We start from the raw sequence: 18,760 nt of genomic DNA, 5'->3' as shown, positions 1-18,760 counted from the left end.
TTGAGTTTGTTGATGTTGATTATTTTTTAATACACTTTTCTTGTATTGCATGAGAGGTAAGGTTCATTACATCCCCCTCTCGGTTTTCAATTATTAACAAAATTCTTCTCATGTCATTAGGGAAAGTTGAATTAAAAGAGAAGTTATGCGTTCAATTCTCTCTAGGAGAAGTTGAATTAATGGGGCAGATATTTGTAAAGGTGAAGAGACTACTCTTATATGTTTTAATCTAACAATTAACAATTAATATTAAACAAAAATGTCAGTACTATTTACTTAAATATATGACTATATGATGGATTTGTCATTCTCAGCATGAAATTCTGTATCTCAAATCCCTAATATGAATAATCGTTGGATTATGTCTTAAAATTTTTGAGCCACTCATTTTCCTATAAACCTTGTTCCCTCCGTTACTTTGGATCTGCATGCAAAGGAAGGATTGGAGCCCTTGACAAACTTTGATGAAAACTAGGACTAACACAAACATTGTGTGGCCATGTCTCCCAAGGGCTGTCATTTCCCCTTTCCCTATAAAGTTCATATGTATGGATGCAATTTTGGCCTGGCCCACATGTCGGGCCTTGTAGACTTCCACCAAAAAATCGGGTCGGGTTGGGTCACGGGCCAGAAAACTAGGCCCGGGCCCAAGCCTAGGCCTAGGGGTATTCGGGCTTTGGGCTTAGGCAGGCCTAAACAATTTAAAATTTTTTTTTTTTATTTTTTCTACCAAAATTTTATTATTTTTCATTAAAAATAATACTGGACATCGGGCGGGCCGAGATTTTGGGCTGGCCTTGAGCGGGCCAGCGGGCCGGGCCCATGGGTCGGGCTGGGCTTCAAAACGATGGCCCTGGCCCAAGGCCTCGGGCTGGGTTTGGGCTTGGGCTTGGGCTCGGGCCTAAACAAGCCTTAACGGGCCAGGCCCACCTTGGGCCACGGGCGGGCTTCGGGCCGCCCATAGGTCATGGGCCAAAAGTACACCCCTATTCATATGGCCTAGTAGTTTTCTAGTTATTATGAATTATTTTGAATAGGTGGTTGAAAGTTATCTTTCAGTTTTTAATTCATTTTGGATTATATTATCTCTTATATTTTTTATATGATTTTTAAAAAAAAATTAAAAAATCAAAAAATTAATTTTTAACCATCTTTCCAAAAACTAGGGGTGAGCATGGTCCGGATTGGGGTAAAACCAGGACCAATCCGTGATCTACGGTTCTTGAAAAATTAGAACCAATCTAATCTGTTTAAATCGTGGAACCAATCCGAATCAATCCATTTGAACATGGATTAGATCGGTTTAGGACCACAAATTTACATAATAAAATAACAAAAAATATATATATAACACTTTAATTTCATAAAAATATAAATATAGCACCATATAAGTTTCACAATAACAACATATCTTTTCATAATAGCGACATACTGTTCTAGAATTTAAACAACCATAAGAAAACTCGTTCTACCATAAGTATTTAGACCATTACAAATTAACACTAAAAACTAGCAAACAAAAGTAATAAAAGAATATACTATGCAAGTTTAGGTTTGGGTTTAAGTTTTATATGAAATAATAAAAGATACTATGCATGAGGGTGTATAATAAAAATATAGACTATATTTGTATACGGTCCAGATTGGTTCCAATCTAGAACCTTGGGGTTCAATCCGGAACCAATCCGTGAACTACGAATTTTTAATTTTTTAATCCGAAACTGAATCACGGATTCAAAAAACCAATCCAAACCTACTGGATTGAACAGGACTGGATCGGATTACAAATTTTACGAATTCCTTACTTAGCCCTACCAAAAACAAGTGAGGAGCCAACCCATAAGAAGGCTCTGACCAATAATAGTACTACGAGTATTAACTCTAATTTATGTAGATCCAAGATCTCGACGAAAAGAAAGATTATAATCACCAAGTTACATAATTCAATAATCATAAATGTTTTGGGACATAAACAAAAGAATTTGAAGAAGAAAGAATTTTTTATTATTATAAAACATTAATTATTTACTCCCTATCAATTGCTCATATTTTTTTTTCTTCTTCTAGTCGATAAAAAGATAAATAGAGAGACATCATCAAAAAGAGAGCAATCTTCCTACTCATTTTTTATTTAATTATATCCTCCAATGTTATTGCTTCACAAAGCAAGACATTAGATGCAAACATCCTACTCAAAATTATACAGAGAGATCCTAGGTTTCTTGGATTGAGTTTTCTAAAAGTAAGTAAAAGAACCTTTGGAGGTGGGGAAGAAAAAACTAATTTGTTTCTCTCTTAGCGAAGAAAAGAAAATTTTCATTAGTACAAAACTACCACAAAGGAGAAAGAAGAGAGTTAAAGCAAGTTGCATATCATCGCGTAAAGGAATATCTCAATTAAAGCTTTGTTTGAAATAATTTTTTTCAACTTAGACTTTTTGACTATTTAATTATTTTAGCTTAATTAAAAAAAAATTGTTTGAAATTAACTTTTGGCTTGTTTTTTTTTTTTTTGGTTTGGTTATATGTGATGATTATGAGGGAAAAAATAAAATGATTATGATTTGGATGTAACATTTTATTTTATTAGCTAAATTAGCCTATTTTATTTTTTAGTAGACTAATTTAGTCCCAACCCATATACCAAATGAGGCCTAAGTAAGTACATACTTAATAAATAAATAAAAGAAGGGAAAAATCGTTATAAAAGAGGGAGGGGAGGGGGGGGGGGTAATTACAAAAAAAAAATCCTAAAGTTTCACACATTTTTCATTTAAACTCCAATGTTTCAATTTTGACGAATTAAATCCTAGAATTTCATTCATGTTTCAATGTGCCCCTTCCGTTCATCTCTATCTGTATAAAGTAATGAAAGGGGTTTAAAATCAAACATATTGTGATTTAAAGTGAAAAATACGTGAAATCTTGAGATTTTTTGTATAATTAACCATTTTTTTAAAAATTAAAATTACTAACAACAAAAAAAGTTTAATTACAAAATCAACCTCATAGACGTGTTTTTTTACTTTAAACGCCTTCCATTAACTTACACTGACAGAGATGGACAAAGGGGGCACATTGAAACAAGAATGAAATACAAGGGTTTAATTTATCGAAATTAAAAAATTAGAATTTAAAGTGACGTGTAAATCTTTGAATTTTTTTTTTTAATTAACCCCCTAAAAAATTAACCGCATGCCAACAAAACCCCAAAACCATATACAAAGAATACAAAACAAAATAGCAGATGACATCCCATAGCACCACTTCAATGAAACCCAACTGCCGATAAAAATGACAAATTATGGTTGTTGAAGTCTTTGTTTAGTTTTGTTCAAGTCACAAAATTTTAATTTTAACATTTTGTTAATGATTGATATGAAGGTATTTATTAATAAGTTTTAAATAATTATATAATTTTTATGAAAGTGTATAATTATCCTAAACTTTGGTAACAAGTTGCCTTGACTTTCTTTTGGAACTTAGCTAAAAGGAAGGTGCTCCTATGTGCACCGTTGAAAAGGTATATATAGTGCCTTTTATAAAATTTTGTGAAAATTTTACAAATTAAATACAAAATATCCTAACTTTTTCATTAAAAAGGTCATAACTTTTTCTTCTTTTTTTTTTCACTCAAAAATATTATAAAAAATTTTATAATGTCATAACAAAAATCATAAACTATCATTATCATTATCATTTCTAATTTTAAGGTGCACATCATAAATTCGTTATTCATAATTTCACAACAAAATATCATAACATACATCACAAATAATCATAATGTTTATAATAAAAGAATCAAAACTTTTCGTGCACATTGTAGATTTCTCCTAGGTAAAATCTGACTTGTTGATTAAAAAATAAATAAATAAAAAATCTAATGCTAAAACAAGCTTTACCGTGCTCTTATTATTTTTTTTTTTTGACTTTTTTTAATTATTCTGTTAAGTGGTTAAACTAGACATTTTGATCAGAAATGAAAATGGCCAAATAAAATAAAATAAAAATTAGAAAAATAAACTTTTAAGAAGTGGTCAAAGATGCCTTAGAACAATCATTTTTCATGTGCAAATTGTGGTTGTTGAAATTTCAAAATAAATTGTGATGTGGCTATCCATAATGGCTCAGATTGTGCTTCAATTGCTGCCGTCCTTCGGGATTCGAATGGAAGGTTGCTGGATGGTGTGGTCAAAAAGATTGTGTTCTTCTTCTCTCCAAGGTGAGGCCCTCGCATATCAATTAGCTCTTGCTCGCAACCTAGCAGGAGTGGAAATTGAAGGAGACAGCAAATCTGTTATTCACCTCAGTGTATCTGAACTTGATTCTCCTTGGGATTGTGGTGCTATCTTTTTCGACATCAAACAACTTGCTCAGCGTTTGAATTTGACACTTTCTTGGCGTCCTAGAGCAGCAAACAAAGCAGCGCATTGGGTGGCCCAGGCTTCACTTAGGAATGCCCTCCCTCTAGACTGGATATCTTTCCCCCCTTTGGCTCTTATGGCTTTATTAAGGCTGGCCTAGTTTGTTTTGTTTGGTTATGTTTCCCTGCTTCTTTTCATCTGATAAAAAAAAAAAAAAAGGGCTTGTTTGGTTTGATTTTGGGAGATGAGTTTGGGAGATAAAAAGTACGAAAAGTTGTTTGGTTTGGTTTTTTTGGAAAGATGTTTTGGAAAATTATTTTGAGAGAGAGTTTTGGAAAAAGTGATTGATTTGATGTGTGTGAGAGAGAGATTTGTTTGGAAAACTTGTTTGGTTTACAAGTTTTGAGAAATTTTTTTGAGAAAATTTGTTTGGTTTGATTACTTTTAAAAACTTATTTGTAGAGAAAATTTCTCAAAATTTTTTCCGAAATGCAAACCAAACGAACCCAAAGTCTTTTATTATTATGCCAGGATTCGAAAGAGACGTGTCCTCCAAACCCAAAAAAAGATGAACAATGGTGCTGTTCCCGAAAGAAAAATGCTAGAGTTTCCGAAATCTCAAGACAGCTTTAATTCAAACAGATTGCGAAGAATTGATTAATAGTTTGAGGTCAAAAGTTGCTGCTGATTGGTTCTCTAAAGAAAAATGTTTGGGAGCACTAATTAGTGCTCTCACTAATTAGGTGGCAGTGGGTCTCGCCATTAATGATGTGATGTTTTAGCCTTGGAGTTGCATTTTTTTTTTCAGTGGTGCTACATACCACTAAAAAGGGACCACTAAGCCAGCTCTAATGAGCTGGCAGTGCTAAAAATTAAAAAAAAAAAAAAAAAAAAGAGTAAAACATCACATCAATTGGGGCTACAGTGTTTTTAGAGCTATTAGAGCTCTTAAACAATTTTCTTTTTTTTTTTATTTTTTTACTTTTTTAATGCATTAGTACTATTAGTGGTGATGTTTTTAGTGATATGAGTCATTGTTGGTTCTCTAAAACCTCGGTATTGTGAATCTATGGGCTATGTTTGTATTGTGAAGGTACATCTCAATATTATAAAGCCCGCACATATTGCGGAGAAAGCTGCCCTGCATCGTGGTAGCTAATTTTGTTGGTTAACTTTATATATATATATATACTTGCAGTTTCTATTTTCTCAGAGAGAAAGAACAAAAAAAAGTGTGGTTTCACAAAAAAATAAAAAATAAAAAATAGACCCGAGTAATAAATTAACTTTAATTTTTTTAATTGCTTTAATTTAAGCACTCAACATTGAAATCATATCAATTCTAACTATTCGTTAGGTATAACTAACAAAACAAAAGTAATTTAGACAATTTAATCACGTTTTGTCAATGGCGTTAGGCAACAATAATGCCTATGGATAGGGAAATAATGGAGTAGAGTGGCACTGAACTGGAGAAATGGAGGAGTAGCAGCGAATCGTTGAAATGGACGAATGCATGATACTGGATTGGAGAAGATCAAGGGTGATAATGGATGATAGTAAAAATAAGAAGTGACTGTTAACAGTAATTAAAAAAAAAAAAAAAAAAGTGATTAAATTGTCTAAATTTACATGCACTTTGACTAATTTTGAGACTTACGCAAAGTGCTAATTTCGAGACTTACGCAAAGTGCTCCCTTTACGTGCACTGCTGGAAAATTGATTTTTAGCGGCGTTTTAACAACGCCGCTATAGATATAAAAAACGCCGCTAATTGTTTTTGTGGCGTTTAGTACCAAACGTCGAAAATGCAGCCGTCGCTATAGCTTTATGATGCTTTAAAAGCGTCGCTATATTTAGTATAGGCGGCGTTAAAACGCCGCCGAATGTCTTGTCCTAACGGTATAATGACGTCACTATGACATTTAGCGACGTTTTGGAAACGCCGTCATAGACATTTATACATTTTTCAAATCTAGCCGTTCGGTAGGGATATAGTGACGTTTAAAAAACGCCGCCGTAGCCTTCTTCAACAGAGTACCCATCTAGCACAGTTCACCTTTCATTGACAAAAGGTTCTACCACACATCTCTGCATCTCATAGAACATTAGAGAAAATTGGCTTCCTAGTTTCCAAACTGATTTTTCTGCATATACCAAGCTAATATTTAACTGGCACTAGAATTTCTATGAAGTGTCCTAACATGGACATGAAAGAGTTGAAATTTAGCAAGCATCCTCAAATCTTAATTGCTTTTCAATCAGCAAGAAATCACTCTAAAAGTAAAATGATTTATAAAAGCAATTGTAAGTGAATCTATCCTTGCAACATAGTTGGTACAGTACTTTAATGAATGTAAAAATGACAATCATTTTAGATTCTTCTTAGACACATTTATTAATATCAATAAGATGTGGTACATGTACAATTACAGAATATATCTAGCCACAATATATTGGAAATCAGTGAGGATTTATTTACAAAGTCAACAGGCTTGAAAACTCATGCAGAAAGCAGAGAAGACATTCATGTTCCTAATGACACAATACCAATAGTAGCAAAAGCTTGGCCCAGTTTATAAACAAAAATTTTTTTTTTACGAGGCAAACTTTGCCAATCTGTCCTGCAAAAAGTCACAGCCAGGACCAAATTAGAAAAGTTAATATTAGTACAATAGATTAACACATGAGATTAGAATGGAAAACATTAGATTAAATTAACTTAATGCATACAAGTGCATTCCCCTAATCAGCAATGACGATGCTGACATTATCTTATGAACTTCGGTCCTGTAATATACACAAATCACAATTTAATTTTAAGTTACTAATTCTCCGTCCAGTTTAATTATTATTTCTACTATCAAACAAAGTTCTTATTTTGCTATTTTATAATTTAATATCATATAGATTTGACAGTTTATCCCACTTTTACATTAGGCTAAGGGTATTATATCCCATGATGATGAGTCTTTGATTTAATTTGGATTTTGATGAGTCTTCAATCCATCTTATCAGTCTTATTGGTCACTGCCTTGATGATGATGATAAAAGACCCATTGCAGATTTATCACATTTTCACCTTACTTTTGCTAAAAAAATAATGAGCATCATGCCCCTCAATGATGGATTTAAACATTAAATTCAATATACTTAAAGGTGATACCAAAATGCTTCAATGTGCAAACAAAAGAAAACATAACATCATAAAAAAAATTCCCTCCATAGAACCCAACTGAACTTTTTAAATAACAGAAAGCATACCAACTGATCCTCTTCCTAGAGTTCGTGCTGCTATATATGCAAAGCCCACATCTGGAAACAAGCCAATCCCATTTTCTGGCATAGCAAGCACAGTCCTCTGAAAGAAACTCAAACAAGTAAAAATTAATAACTTAAATAGTGTTTTTTTATCTAAAACAAATATATATATGTGCTAGAAAAGGCAACCAGACCTCAGTGATAAGCTGGTAGCGACCACGACCAGATAGGCCAATTCCAAATCCCATTGTTATGCTGTCCATGAAGCTTATATATGGCTTTTGTACTCAGAAATTTTACATATTAAAGAATATTCTGCAGTAAATACGTGCAAAAGGTTGGCATGATAAGCACTTATAATTTTTTTTCTTAATATAATAGACATATAAATCTACTAACTGAAGAAGCAATATTGCACAATGTGTGATGCAGATGAAATCTAAGTTAAAATTGTTATTTGATCAATCCAATGAACAAGGATGTTGACTACCAAAAAGGCCGCTGAATCACACATGAGCAACAAGCTACTATAAACTGATACGACAAAATTTAGTGTCCCACTTCCAAACTAACATTCAAATGGATGTCTTTACAAGGGAAAACAATATTTGACAAACAAAGAAAATGCACAGCACAAGAACCATAAAAATTTTCTACTCAACATATTCTTGTAAGTAATTGAGCCAATCAAAACAAAAACAAACAATGTGCACATGCATGCATGTGTTTCTGCAAACAGAAATACATGATATAACCTGTGCCTAAGAGAATTTCACATTCCTCTGAAGGTCAGCATAATCTCAATTATTTTTTAGCTGTTTTCAAAAGTTATAAGTTGAAACACTACAAATCATAGACGAAAATAACTAACCAGTATCAACTAGAGAAATGCCTACCATCATTTGGAAGGCAGCCATCACCCCATTTCCATCCTGAGAGCAGGGGCTTTATAGCAAGGCAATAATTCTTGGATTAAAAATTACAACAGCTTAAGAATGGTGCATTCACAGCATAAGGTGCATTCACATCTTAACTGGCACAAATTATGGTGCATAATATGATTACCCCCAGAAAATTTGATTACCCCTAGTATTTTGTCTCAAAAATGCATACCACCCCCCACAACTTTGAAACACTACAACCCCCACCCCCCCACTCTAGACTAAAGTGAATCTTAGTTTCTCCATCCAATTGCTGGAATTACTTTTATACCCTTAAAAGTGATTGAAATATATTTGATGGTGCTCTGCAAATTTGCAAGACTGTTATTACTCTACCTAAATTCAATAAAAACCATGATTTGTTTGAGAAGGTAATGCTTGAACTCGCTCTCGACAAGGATAATCACAAGGGAAGGATGCCAACGCCACAGCCGAGTTCATTGTCTTAGGTTAACCCCCACCACACCTTACCGGTCCCACTCCGCAGCCCCTCTGCTATCTGAAGAACACAGCTCTTGAGGATTTTGCACTTCAACATCAAAGTCATACCGGCATAATTACTGAGTAAATATGTCCCTCTAAAATATGACCCGATCACTTTACTTGTTTAACAAAGTAGTAAATGAAAGAAAATAGAAAAAAGCAAAGACAAAAGGCAGTTTTGGTTTATCTTTTCCACCTAAGGAACTGCTAAAAAGCATTAGAGGTCTATGAAGCACGAGTATGAGAAATGGTACAATACGGATACGTCGATATGGCAAAATTCAAAAAAAGGTAGGGTACGGGTACGGGTACAGCTTGGTATGTTTATAACAAATATTTATTTTTAATTTAGAGTAATACAAAATTTGATTAAATGGTTTAACTTGCTAAGATTCAACCTACAATCAACATTTAATGCAAAAGTAAAGGTATAAATTACAAACCAAAGCTTAATTTTAAAATCATGTCAAGCCTAAAATTAAAACTTAAAAAGAAATCTAGTGAAAGGAATTTTATCTCTTTAGTAGAAGAAAACATTGTTTTGATTGAGGTACAATGCAGTTTGGGTATATATTAGGTACATCCGAGAAGAAAAAAATTGGATTCATGTTTTGTGTACCCGGTACATATGCAAAAGTATCATACTAAGTATCATACGCCGGTAAGTATTCAATACGGGTACGGCATGTTTGTCGAAATACCCATGCTTCATAGGGGGTCAGCAAGTCAGCAGAACTAATAGGCAAGGTATCCTACTAAAAAAATAACACAATTTGAGACCAATCATGGCAGTACTGGACTGAGTAAAAGAGAAAACTGCCTCAAACATGCACTTAATTCACTTAGAGGAGCAGGAGATGAACTGTATGAAATCAAGTTTGCGGCAAATTATAGCATAAACTGAAAAATAAAGTTGCCATCTCCAACAATTGACGTCAGTATAACTTGAAAACATTTTTTTCCAATATTAATCGACTAGGCTGTACAATGAAGCTTCATCTCCATACCTTTGACCATGGCAGTCACAAGAATGCCCAGGAAATTATTTATAAAAGTGAAATATTACAAAGTGAACTTATTTATAAATTATACAACGCTAAAAACTTGCATCACTACAGTTGAACAGATATATAATGGAGTTTCAAGTACTGTTGGTAATGAGTGATTCAGATTCAATACAAGGCAGCTTGACCCCAAAATAGTCATGCATCATTTTCTGGACACTGAGCCTGAATCCTACATACACAATTCTAGTTTCTCTTGATGTCAAACAAATGAACTATTGGGAGACAAACTCCAATAAAATGCACCACTTAAAAACAAAAACCCAATATCCTACAGCTACAATTTTTCCAAATATTCCCAAGCACATAAATTCCAATAAACAAACCTTCTTCCTGCTTACTTTTCTTTTAGACCAAATAGGTATTCAACTTTATGCCACAACAATTACTCTTTTTAACGAAGGTTCTACCCAGTGCATAACACACCTGCTTATAGCATGGACTAGAGAGGTAATAAGTAGACGACCTTATCAAGACCATCCTTGAAAGTACTCAAGTGAAGAATAAAAGAAAGAGGTGTGAACTATAACTGCTGACATGATAAATAAAAAATTTGGTGATTTCCCTTTAAGTGTCTTTCAGTAATGCAAACAAAAAAATATCCAATATTTCATTGACACAGGATACAAGCTAACCATACTCAATTTGAATCGCCTGAAGATAAATGCTTGTGTCATATTGGCTCTTCAAAGCATACTCATTGTAGACTGAGGCCAAAGATGGAACAGTCACCTGCACATTGAACTCCTAAAATTAGCCTCAACCTTATAGAAACAAGTCTCTTTTCTTTTCTTTTTTTCTTTTTTCCTTTCTTTTTGAACCATTATAGAAACAAGTCTATAAAACAAAACAAACCAAACCAAGCCTTGAGTCCCATCAAGTCTAGAAACAAGTCTATGAGATGAAAAAACCATAATGTACAAATGACTAATTTTAGACCAAACAGTATGCATAGCTATAAATTCTACATTAATGTCAAATAAGAGGACATCAAGTTTAACTAAAAGAAAATGCCTCAAATTACTTACAAAGATCAATGTATACACATATGCACTCGTTGCAACTGGAAGACCCAGAGCAGTAGCACCCTCATGTTGCTAGTTTAAGAGAATGAAATCAGTACTTTGATTTTGTTAGATGCTCAAATCCATCCAGTTGATTGAGAAGCTCCAGCATCGTCCCTTGCACTTCACTATCACCATTACCAGATCCAGATTCCATTCAAGCAGATCCAATGCTATCGATTTCATCCATAAAGATGAATGATGGAGCATGCTCCCTGTGCAACATAAACAAAAATAAATCACACATAAAACATATAAGAGGAACTATATAACACTTCTGTAGACTAAAAAGATTTATTAACCTGATATACAAGATATTATAATTTTTTGGCAATAACAATGTTATCAATGAAGTCGGACAAACCTGGCCATCACAAAAAGTTCTCTAAACATTCGAGAGCCCTTACCAATATACTTCTGAACCAACTAAGAACCAGAAACTCTTATAAAGGTACAATTAGTATGAGGTCTAGAGAGAGAGAGAGAGAGACGGTGGAGCTCACTACCTCGCCGATACAGATGACAATGGCGACGGAGCTTTGAAATCGCTCTGAATCTCGAAATTGTTCTGGATCTTCGAAATCACTCTGAATCTCGAAATCGATCTGGATCTTCGTAATCGCTCTGAACAGCTGATTGATATTGATCTGAATCTTCGAAATCGCTCTGAACAGCCGATGGAGCGTGTGTTCTTTGAAGCTCTCTTCAAGAACAGCCGATTGATCTTTCGAGAGACGAAGTTTCTTCCTAGAGTTATCTCCTTTGTCTTCTTTGTCGTTGTGAGAGAGAGAGAGAGAGAGAGAGAGAGAGAGAGAGAGAGAGAGAGAGAGAGAGAGACAGAGAAGAGAGAGATGTTTGCGTATAAGATAAGAGAGATGCGTGCGTATAAGAGAGAGGTCTCAGACTAAAAAATAAGGGTTTCAAAAAAAGGGGCATGTGTGTCTACCACATTTGGAGGCGTTTTTAAACGCCGTCAATTTATAAAACGGTGCCGTTTTGGTTGGAAAAATATGCGGCGATTAAAAACCGCCGTTAAAAATTAGAAAACGTGACGTTTAATAAAACGCCGTTAAATTCTTGATTTCCTGTAGTGGTGGATTGGACAAATCTCTGGCAGAGCCTGAGGGCGTGGACCCAAGGAGTTAATAGCATGTATTGAGAGTTGAACTTAAGACTTAGAGAGAGTGCACCCATAATCCTCAGGCAGGGCCCTCTAGGCCAACCCTTTGGGATTAAAAGTAAAGAGATCCCCCTTCACTATTAATTGTAACTAATGGATACAAATAAATGGTTACAATTTATATCATTTTAAAACTTCCAAGTTTAAATTGTAATAGTTAAAAAATTACGGTTTAATTTGTTACCAAGGTCAAACATTAGGGTTACTTTTATAATTTTTCAAAAAAAAAAAATACTTAATGCTTTTAGAGCAATGAAATTGTTAATTAGTACATTTCTCAAAACAATAATATAAATGTGAACAATCTTATTGTCTAGACTAATAATTATCTAGTTGAAGCAACACATACATTGGTTTGGTAAATAGTATCGTTTGGTAACGTTATTATTTTTTACTTTTATTTTTTTTACATTGTTTTTTAAATCTGGACACTAAAACTTGTTTAAGTTATGTTTGGAATCATGCTAAAATAGTTTTTTTTTTTTTAAATGTTGGCTTTTTGGCTTTCGAAGGTTATTATTGTGATTGTGAGCGTGCCAGCAAGGATCAATTTAGTCCATACAGAAATTTAATTGCCAACCAATTATCAGACGACTGTGTTTTAGTTCTCTCAGCCTCAATGAGGAGGACTTTTACTAGTGGCTTGATTTAGGAGAATTTAAACAGAATACCAATCAAATAAAGAAAATCTGAAGCATTTCACTAGAATGAAAAACTTACAATGATTCGAAGCGACAATCTATTTGAAACTACTCCTATGAATGAAAATGCAGTGCAGAATTTGAAGTACTGGAATGTAAAGAACAGGGTATGTAAAAGTAAAGTAGAATAAGACTGATTTTTTAGATCTGAGTCCGGGGGCTTTTTCCAGGGCCTTTTCTGCTATTTATACTGCTCAAAGATGACAGTCGAACTGTATTTCCAACCGTCGAACTGCTTCCCCATGATCGTTGATTATGCAGCCTCAAGATTAGCTCCACTATGCCATCATTTTCTGTTAAGCTTCCCTTCTAAATTTGAATTTAAATAAGAATAATCGTTGATGCCACATCACCTTGCATCTCTTTGTTGATCCACTGCTACTCAGATCTCATAACAACCAATATCAACTGCCACATGTACGATCAGGATTGAAGACTTGAATGGTCTCTCCATATTACCCTTACTTTGCCACGCGTCAAATTGTAATTGGCTTATACAAAATATGCAGCCAACATTACCCCTCGCACTAATATACCCAAGACTTGGTGATATTAGTGGATCAGGGTCTTTTTCCCACGTCTTAGAACGTGCATGGGTTTTGCATCTTCCCAGAAATGCAACTGTCACTCACCATCTATATTAAACTCTCGTTTAATCCTTTGAACACTTCCACTGTCTTAGCATTCGAACAGACTGATACATATCATGGCCAAATTAATTTTTTCCTCCAACGATCGAGCACACGAAGAGTCATATGTCGATGTTGTTCCTCCTCGAAAGAACGTCCATGCATTTATTGGCCACCTTTACCCACCTATCTATATTTAGGTTATGGATGCCTTTGCGAATTATCAACCCTTAGACTTCGAACATATTGCCCTTAATCCTTCGATCCAGAAACTCGCAAATATGGACATAGGAGGTTCTTCTTCTGTCTCACCCTTGGACTACGAACAAATTGATCTCAATCCTTTAATTCAGAAAATTACAAATATGGACATGGGAAATTCTTCTTCACAATCCTTCGCATGGGACAAGGCTGCGACTTCTTCCTATTCTGGTGCTTCCGACGGGACAAGTTGGTCAAAGCCTGAGTCTTATGATTTGAGGGAACGAATTAACCATTACTTTGTCGAATTTACTGACCCTTTGGAGTTTCCTTCTTATGCACGAAGCTCGGTGGTCTATCCTTACGTGCTCATTGACCATCGACGCAGTTTAGAGGAGAATCTACTTGTGGCATGGTATACATCCTCCATGCCTACAAAGATAGTGCACGCCAGTTCCTGTGTCTGCTTCTACTCCTAGAGTTACTCGGGCCACCTCAAAGAAAGGTATATACTCTCATCTCTTCTCTTTTACCTTCTTTATAATGCTTTCAGTCTTATCTTTAGTTCTTTCTTTTGTGAAGGTGGTGTAGGTACCTCATAGGGAGATTCTCCTCAGAAGATTCAAGCTATAAATCTCCTCAAAAGCAAATAGCAACAAAAGAAAAGGAGACTTTTACTTGAGCCTGAGAAGGAAGTTTTTGAGGTGCAAGCAGAAGAAGAGTTAACCCAAGAGCAAGAGTCTTCCCTGAAAAGAAGGAAATGAGTGGCCGTCCTTTCTTCTGGCTTGGTTCAAGATCCCATGCATGAGACAATGGTCAGAGTGGAGGAACTCACTTCTGAAGAACCTGAATCCCAAACTGGAGAGAAAGAAGTTGAGGAAGAACATTCAATGCCTGCACAAAGAAAAAAGAGAAGGAAGATGACTGTCTCTCCTTCTGATTTTGTTGAAGACCCTATGCATGAGGCAGCTGCTAAGGCAGTGGAACGAGAGCATTCCAAGGCCATAATTGTCTTTGAGAGGGCTGAGAAGAGACGAAGCTGCTGCTGCTGCTGATGCACTTCAAAGGGATGCTGCAAGAAGACAACACGTTGTTGATCACTACTCTTTTCGAAGCTCTCCTACTGCTATTGTCACTTCTGAAACAAGTAACTTCTTTAAAGCCTCTACTGTTTTTTCTTGTTAATCTTGTGGGTATTGAGCTTTGACATCACTTTGTCCTTCTCTTCTTTTGCAGCAACAAATCCTGAGCTTACTCTTTCAATGAGAACTCTCTCAGTTTCAATTGAGGCTGATCAGATGCAATATGTGAAGACCATTCAGATAATACTCCCACTTCCTAGGCCTACATTCAATGTATCCTCCTTGAGGCCAAGCATTCCTGCATCTCTTTCTTTTGGATTGAATCCATATCTCCCTTTCTTATCTTTGGATCTACCTTTATTCGATTCTTTTCCGAGCCTTGCTCTTTCCCTCCTCCCTAAGGAAATTCCAACTATTACTCTATCTCAGACGATATCTGATTCCCCAAAAGAGGGTGCTGGTGGCTCTCCAACCCATGGTTTATTACCTTTATCTACTTCCAGCCCTTCTTCCCTTGACATATTGGTGGCTAGGACCATAGAGACTGCTGAAAATGTTTCATCCATTTCTCCTATCCCTATGCAATCCTCTGTGTCTTCTACCACTACTCTTTCTGCACCCCTCATGCTCATGGACGAAGTAGATGTCTTCGAAGCAAGACTAGCTAGTCTCTTCGACATAGCCTCTACCTCTCCAATAACTAATGATGAGGCTGAGCCGTTGGTACTAGCTGACTCCCTGTTAGAAATTCTTGAGGGCTTCTCTTCCTCCAGTAAGAAGCCTTTTGTACCTCTGATAGATTTAGACAGCTGTCTGGAATTACTAATATCTTTTTCAAGGATTCCTTTTGAGGCTTTACAAAGGCCTATAATAAGAAATGGCTTCCTGCAGTGCTGCAAAGCCGTTGAGCAATCCAGCATGACTGTCTCAAGTTATTTATCTCAGACATCAACTACTATTGACTTTTATATCAACATTTGTCATACTGCCAAGGTTGCAGAGGAGAGATTAGCGAGAGATCAGAGCTTTGTTTCCACAGTACATTCTAAAGTCTCAGTGCTGAAGGAACAACATTCCTTTGTCTCCCATTTTCGAACTCAACTACTAGAGAAGAAAGCTCAACTTGAGGAGGAGCTGTCTGCAGTGAATCAAGCCTTAATTCGAACTGACACAAAACTGCAGATCACCAACCGAGGATTGGCCGATCGGAAACAAGAAATGACCATGGCCATTCAGTTGGCTCCCTCATTTAAGAATAGGAAGTCTGTTGTAAAAGAACAACTAAGGCATTGTAATGATTTTGGGGCCAATTTATGGCAGAATGTATTTAACTCTTTATGAAGAAAAACAAATTCTGATTTATCATTTAAGTACTCTTGTGTTCTTTTGCTTGACATTTATTCTACTCCTTGTGTTTCCTAGACAGTTGGAAAATAAGGCTTCAAATATCTGTCATTGATCTTTTTGGGATGTACGTATCCATTCAAATTTCTCAAATGGTATGCCCCAAAAGGCAGGACTCTATGAATTTGATATGATCCTTCCCAATTAGGTGACCATTTACCAAACTTATGGCTTTTAATACCTATTGGGAGTATAGTTTTCCACACCAAATCATCTTCATCAAGCCAATGTGCTTGACTTTCTTATTGTAAATTTTGGCTACTTTCTTCTTTTGAAAGAGAATGATATTTAATGCCAGAATTCTGGCCTCATCTATTCCTTCTCCAAGCACATACTCTGATGGTATTGCTCAGAATCTAGCTGGTCTTGGCATCTTACCCTCAAAGACTTAACATTAATTTCCACAGGCAATACAACATCATGCCCATACACCAAGGCATAAGGAGTAACTCCTGTGCTTGACCTTGGAGAAGTTCTATAAGCCCACAATACATTCAACAACAAGTTATGCCAATCCCTAGGATTGTCTTCCACAACCTTTTGTATTCCTTTCTTCAAAGACTTATTGGATGATTCAGCCTGGCCGTTAGCTTATGTATAATAGGGGGTGGAATTAATAAGGCTAATTCCAAACTCAGCCACAAAAGACCTCACCATTTTTCCATCAAACACAGTCCTATTATCAACAGTTATGGTTTGCGGGATGCCAAACCTATGGATCAAATCCCTGATGAACCCAATGACCTCAGTCTGGTCTACAGCCTTGTATGGCTTAGCTTCGACCCACTTGGTGAAATAATCAGTAGCCACCAAAATGAAACAATGATGCTTCGAAGAGGGTGGGTGTATTTTCCCCATCATATCCATGGCCCATCCTCTGAATGGCCAAGGCTTTACTACTGCATGCAGGTCAGTTATGGGCACATGCCTTATTGTACCATACTTTTGACATGCCTGGCAACCCTTTGCATATTCTATGCAGTCTTTAAGGATAGTTGGCCAATAATAGGAATGTCTTCGAAGCATCCATCTCATTTTTACACCAGGCTGATGTGCACCACAGATGCCTTCATGAACCTCAGCCATAGCTGTTAATGCTTCTTTTGGTCCTAAATATTCCAACAATAGACAATCTCCCCCCCTTTTGTAGAGATCATTGTTATATATGATGTATTGCATAGATTGCAATTTCATTCTTCTACTGGCCTTTGAGGATGGGCTAGCCAAGTACTGTATTATTGGATGCCTCCAATCTTGTTCCTGTAAATCATTATGATTGACTTCCAGGACCACATTCCTTTAATTTAAGGGTGGTATAGATTTCTGGTATGTTGTTTGGCTCATGTCCTGTTGGGTACCATCCTTCCTCTTGAAATTCGAGACTTTCTGAGCTACATCATTAGCTCTATTATTCAAGAATCTTGGAACATGAGTTATATTTGCTATTTGAAATTGAGAGAGCAATTGTAATGCGACAACATAATATGGCAGCATGCTTATACTTTGACATTTGAAAATCCCTTTCACTTGGTTAACCACCAATTGAGAATCTCCAAATATGTCAACTGTATGCACTTGTAATCCAATAAGAATTTCCAATCCCACTATCAAGGCTTCATATTCAGCTTGATTATTAGAACAAGTAGTTTCATCCACTTTGAAACCATGTGTGGTTTCTATTCCTTGTGGTGACTTAATCACTATACCAATTCCAGTTAGGCCATTGGCTTTCGATCCGTCGAACCACATTTTCCATGGCTCGACACTAGCCATACCAAGTTCCATTATCTCTTGACTCTCTGTTTGAGATGGATGGTCTACCAAAAAATTGGCTAAAACTTGTCCTTTCACTGCCTTTTGGAGAACATATTCTAAGTGAAATTCTGACAAGGCTAATACCCATTTGCCAATTCTTCCCCTCAACATAGGTCTAGATAACATATATTTAACCAAATCTGTGATTGCAATTACCAAGACAGTTGTAGGCAAAAGGTAATATCTTAATTTCATTGTAGCAAAATACAATGCAAGGCAAAAATTTTCTACAGCTGAATATTTACATTCACAAGAATTTAAAAACCTACTAAGGTAATAAACAGCTTGCTCCTTGCCTTCTTCATTGTCTTGGGCTAAGAAAGCTCCCAATGAATCTTCTGCTATAGCTATATACAACTTTAAAGGCTTAACACCATTTGGTGGCATTAGTACTGGAGGGTTGGCCAAGTAGGCTTTGATTCCTTCAAAAGCAATTTGATGCTCCACTGTCCACACAAATTCCTCTCCATCTCTCAGCCTTAATAAAGAAGAAAATACTTTAGTTTTCCCTGCAGTGTTAGAAATGAATCTTCGAAGAAAATTAACTTGTCCAAGGAACTTTTGAAATTCTT

Source organism: Camellia sinensis, chromosome 4 (genome assembly GCF_055761805.1).
Source record: "Camellia sinensis isolate YWXY chromosome 4, ASM5576180v1, whole genome shotgun sequence".
In the NCBI taxonomy this organism is placed as follows: Eukaryota; Viridiplantae; Streptophyta; class Magnoliopsida; order Ericales; family Theaceae; genus Camellia; species Camellia sinensis.
Note: the sequence above shows the minus strand (reverse complement) of the source record.